The 5,318-nt window shown below is 46.2% G+C and overlaps 1 pseudogene; it reads right to left on the bottom strand.

The window, feature by feature from the left end:
- Positions 1–677: 677 nt before the first annotated feature.
- Positions 678–4,317, bottom strand: LOC123059987 (LEAF RUST 10 DISEASE-RESISTANCE LOCUS RECEPTOR-LIKE PROTEIN KINASE-like 2.3; annotated as a pseudogene).
- Between the last annotated feature and the right edge of the window lie 1,001 nt (positions 4,318–5,318).

Here is a 5,318-nt window from a genome sequence, read left to right as displayed (position 1 = left end):
TGTTTATATTATGAAGTATTTTTAAACTATGTTTAAAATTTATTATCTTAATTGTTTTCATATTTCCATAAGAAAATATAAAGTATGGGTTGTGTGGCCGGCCCATTATGCTTCCTGCTTCTAAGACGCTATGGTTTGTTTTATTTCGCAAAAAAATAGGTAGTCTATAACCCAAAACCTCCGACGTGGATCGGCGTTGCGCCGCCGCTGGTCGCCGCGGTCGCTCCCTTGCCGGCGCACGCTGCAGCGTGCGTGCGGCTGCCGGCGTGACCCGCGCAGAGAAGAGCCTGGCCTCTCGCCGCGGCGTCTTCTGGCGCGTGGATCTCCGACCAACCGTTGCGGACCCGCTCGGCATTGGCGGCGGCGAGCGAGGGGCCACGGAAGCGATGTGCAAACCCTCGGCTCGCCAGCGGAGGGAGAGTAGTACGTACGCGCAGTTGGGCGGTGGTTGCCGGCGAGGTTGCGCGCACGTGAAGGAAAAGCACGGCGCTACTTGATTGAGTGGATACAATCTACGGAGCGGACCAAGTAAGTATGCGCCTTCCGCTTCCACGATTTAATCTGCTTGCTATGAATTGGCATATATAAACATCACAATGTTTAGACTGGTATATGCATTCGGATTGTGAAATTTTAGGGGTTGTAGTTAGAGCCCAAATCGTGTGTATTCAGTTTTGGGGGAAAATTACAGTCAACAAGTCATTGGTAGCTGTCTGCCTCCGATGCCTTTTAGCAGTTGGAACACAACACTCATCAGAATTAGGACGCTGGCATGTGGATGCTCTTGACTCTAGGTCATGCATACATGGAATATGTTCTACTACAATGCAAAATTTCGCTGCGCTTGTTCAATTTCTCAATGTACTCTAGTACAGGCCATCTTCTCACAGTGTTGGAAATTAATGTAGGTTCTTTGATTCACATAGCATATCTGCTCAAAGAGCTGGCGATTTTTGTAGGATTTTTGAATTCACAAGGCTGATCTCCTCAGATTTGTTAGAACTTGAACTTTGTACATCCATATTGTGAGCTGAACTTTCACTGTAATGAAAGATATGCGTGTAGGTCAAGTTATTGCATAATCATTGTTGCACAGAAAAACAAAGGAACAAAAAATATGGGAGAATATCTTACAGCAATCCTGAGAAGTTTTGCTTTGGTGGCATGTCCATGTCATCTGAGCTTCTGTCGAACATTTCTAGAACTTTGGTTATGGTAGGGCGATATGCAGGCAATATTTGTACGCACCACAAGCCAATTAAGGTCATCTTTCTTGCAATTTTCTCAATTTCTGATGTGACTTCACATGCTTGTAATCCATCATCTTGCGCAAAGTGGTCGTAAATCCAGTCTGGAAAATACTTTTCGCTGGATTTTGCATCAATTGATTTTACATTTCTCCTGCCTCCAACCATCTCCAGCAGCATCATTCCGTAACTATAAACATCTGACTTTTCTGAGACCACTCCAAAGCTTCGAGAGTGAACTTCTGGAGCGATGAACCCAATTGTTCCTCTAGCTCCAGTCATTGAAAGCTTGCTTTCCTTTGTATGACACAATTTAGCTAGACCAAAATCAGCAATCTTTGGGTTAAAATCCTTGTCTAGAAGGATATTTTGGGGCTTAATGTCAAAATGGACGATGCGTATATTACAGCCATGATGCAAGTACTCGAGGCCACGAGCAATCCCCACTGCTATCGCATAGAGCCTCTCCCATCCTAAAATTCTTTGGGGTTCTCTGAGTAAATGAACTTATCCAAGGAACCGTTGGGCATGTACTCATATATAAGAGCTCGTTTTGATCCCTCCAGACAAAATCCAAATAAGCTAACAATATTAACATGAGAGGTCCTCCCAATGCTCATAACCTGATTCACAAACTCGTCCCCATTTCCTTTGCAGTCATGCAAGAATTTCACAGCAACCAGACGATCATCGTGTAGCCTTCCTTTGGAAACCTCACCATAACCACCTTTCCCAAGCTGATTGTTGCGAGAAGATGTTATCTTCATTACCTCCGAATACATGTATCTTTTTGGAGCTAGGGATCCATATGATACTATCATGGCCTCGTAATTCTTTTCAGTGTTGCTGCTAGTCTTCTTGCAAAGGAGAAACCATAGTCTTTTCCCCTTTCTATGCCATAACAGGACATAAATACATGTAAAGAGCAAGACTCCAGCTGCTGATGTCATAGCTGAGATTGAAGCAGATCGATGTTACTTTCTTTTCTAAACCAGGACTTATAATACAGTCATTTGGTTTCCAATACCATCAATAATTTAAATTTCTCAAGTGAGAGTTGCTTGATTCAATTTTTTATTGTAGAATCAATTCGCAGTGATTACAGATATGACTATTTTATGCTACTATTTCAACATAGAAATAACTGTAGTGGACTACCAATATTTAAATCATTACATTTGAGAAAATGGCAAAAGTTTGAGCATACCTATTAGCATACTCATCTTACTAGTCCCCTTGCTACCTGGAACATAACACATATAACATTTATGAGTAAAAGCAATGTTGTCCAACAGTACTACATTGGTTATTTTTCAAAGGAAAAAGAATATCATTAACTAAAAAACAGAGTAAACTGGACAGAACACCAGCTATACTAGTAGGAGATAAAAGGAAACCATTTACAGCTAGTTGGTACGCGCATGTTGTGTTCATTTTTCTTGGAAATTCCCTCAACTTACTGTGTCAAAATCAAAGAGTACTATTACATATGTAAACCCTGCCCACAGATGATGGACAAAGCGGTTAAGTGACCAGTGAGTTTCGACTAAAGTGGTTAAGTGATCGGGTCACACAGAAGACAGAACTCACCAGTAATAAGTCTATGTAGCAGTACTAAATTAGATTATTTTTTAAACGTGGGTTTGAACTACCTGGCATGGCTGTTGTATATGAGTTAAAACTCTTTTGAGGTAGTAGTAGTACTGGCATCTATATATGACGTAAAAACGAGGTGAATTAATTACCTTTTTCTGCAGGGGTGATGAATTGATCACCGCAGATTAAGGGGCCGTCAGACAATCCGCTGGGACATTGGCAATCGAAGATGTCGTAGGTGGGGTTGATCCGGCAAAGCCCACCGGTGTCCCTGCACGCTGTGCACTCGCCGGTCGTGTACTCGAGACGAAACCCGCCCTCCATCAGCCTGTGGTAGTTCGCCCCGGTCGCCCCCGGGTACCCCAGCACCGGCACCATCAACACCGAGCAGTTTCCCGGCACCGGCGGCCATTTGTCGTCGGGCTTGTAACCCCCGGCAAGCCACGCGAACGAGTTGCTGTCGCAGTTCAAGGGCGCCCACGTAGGTGGCTGCTGCGCCGGCTGCAGGTCGCGGCAGTCGTAGAGGAAGAAGAGCTCCCGGTTGGCGGCGCTGATGCTGAAGGGCGCGAGGCCGAGGTCGGAGGAGACGTTGACTTGGAGCTTGAAGTCGCACGTGCTGTCTGAGAGCTCGACGTTGGTGACCCGGAACGAGCTATCCTGGTAGGAGATTGTCGAGGATCTTGTACGTCCGTATGTTGTCGTTGAGGGAGGCCGTGCCGTTGACGTCGCACCTGACCTGGAAGGCCCGGTAGCCGCACTCCGGCGGGTGCGTGCCGCCGAGCCAGAACGGGTACTCGATGCGCAGCCCCCCGCACGTCGCCGGCTCGCAGGAGGTGGTGTTTCGGGCGTGGGTAGTGAGGACGGCACTTAGCAGCACTGTGGCTGCGCAGAGCACGGCAGCGGCCACCGGGACACGAAACGGATGCATCGGTCGATGCTGATACAACAGAATGGAAGATTGAAGAGGCTAACGGCTTCCGAAGGCGGAGAGAGGCAGGGCCGGCCCTGAGGAGGGGCAGCGGGGGCGGCCGCCCCGGGCCCCCAAGATGCAGGGGCCCCTCCTCAGGTTCACACTAGCCCATGGCCCAGGTATTCAGTAGGATAGTCAAGGCCAAGTTCTGGGAAACAGTGGGCATTTCCAGGTAGACACGGTGCGCGCGTAGACGCTCTGCTCAAAAGGAAAGAAATACGGCATGCAGATTGCCCACGATCTCAGGACGCCACGAGCCCAGGATATCGCCCTGCCTTCTTTTCCTTCCATGGCTATGATCCCTAATTCTACCTGGCCCCGTCGCTCCAATTACGAATCGCGAGCGGCAGCCGCAACGCGACGACGCCTACGAACGCCGATCTCCAACCGCTGGATGTACATGCGTGCTGGCTAGACTACATCGCCGAGCACATCCTGCTAGTTGCCAGTCTACTCCATATCGGTTCATCGCCAAAAGCCCGATCACCGACCGACCGATGCCAATCCGAGGTATACTACTGTTTTGAAATTCAACCACTTCCGAGTATACATGCTGGTTATCGCACAAAAAAATAAAACCACTTATGCTAGACATAATTAATTAGACCAATTATGGAGTGACTATCTTTCAGTTTATAGTACCTGTAGATTTTTAAAGCTGAAGGTTTCAGATTTGATTGAGATATTTTCATATGTCCCACAAAAAAAGGATATACTTTCGTATGATTTTTGTAGAACATTGCTACACATTTATTTTCATTTGATTTGAGTTTAGAGCTCTTACAAATTTTCATTATGTTTATTATATTCGTGCTCACGCACATCATTACAAATTCAATTTCTTTGGATTATTATGAAATTAAGAAAGCCATGGTGTTAAATATTTTCGTGCATTCTACTAGAATCCATCCTTTCAAAAGAAAAAAAAGAAAAATCATACTTCTTTTAGAAATTTACTTATGAATTAATGTGGTGATGTGATCGTATATAATTCTATACGTGCAAAGTATGTACCTCTATTAGCATTGAGGGGCCTGCATTTTAGTTTCGCCCCGGGCCCCTAAATTCTCAGGACCGGCCCTGGAGAGAGGGAGGCCTGCAGCGAAGACCGGCAGTTAATGATGATGAAAATTGAGACGAAGATTGAAGAAGTATGCATGATTGCCGGATGTGTTGACTGTTCGTCGTCACGGAGGTGTTCACTGAAATGGACATCACAGCGGCACTCGCCGGGGGTGTGGGTGCTCAGGGCCCGATTGCCAGTGACCGGAGGAAGGTCCTTTTGGTTTGAACGCCTCCTTGCATACTGCTGGGTGAAAACAACACCAACCATTCCTCATGCTCCATTCTTTTCTTTGGTCGTTACTATACTAACGGCCTGAAACGGGTCCATCTACTTGGTCAAAGTATCGTTGTCGTCCACTCGTCAATTTTCCGGTTCCGGTGACATCAAAATCTTTGATTAGTCTATCTATCTATTCTTGCGATGTGTCAACTGCCGTGGA

Source organism: Triticum aestivum, chromosome 3A (genome assembly GCF_018294505.1).
Source record: "Triticum aestivum cultivar Chinese Spring chromosome 3A, IWGSC CS RefSeq v2.1, whole genome shotgun sequence".
Taxonomy (NCBI): Eukaryota; Viridiplantae; Streptophyta; class Magnoliopsida; order Poales; family Poaceae; genus Triticum; species Triticum aestivum.
Note: the sequence above shows the minus strand (reverse complement) of the source record. Positions and strands in the feature narration are given on the sequence as shown.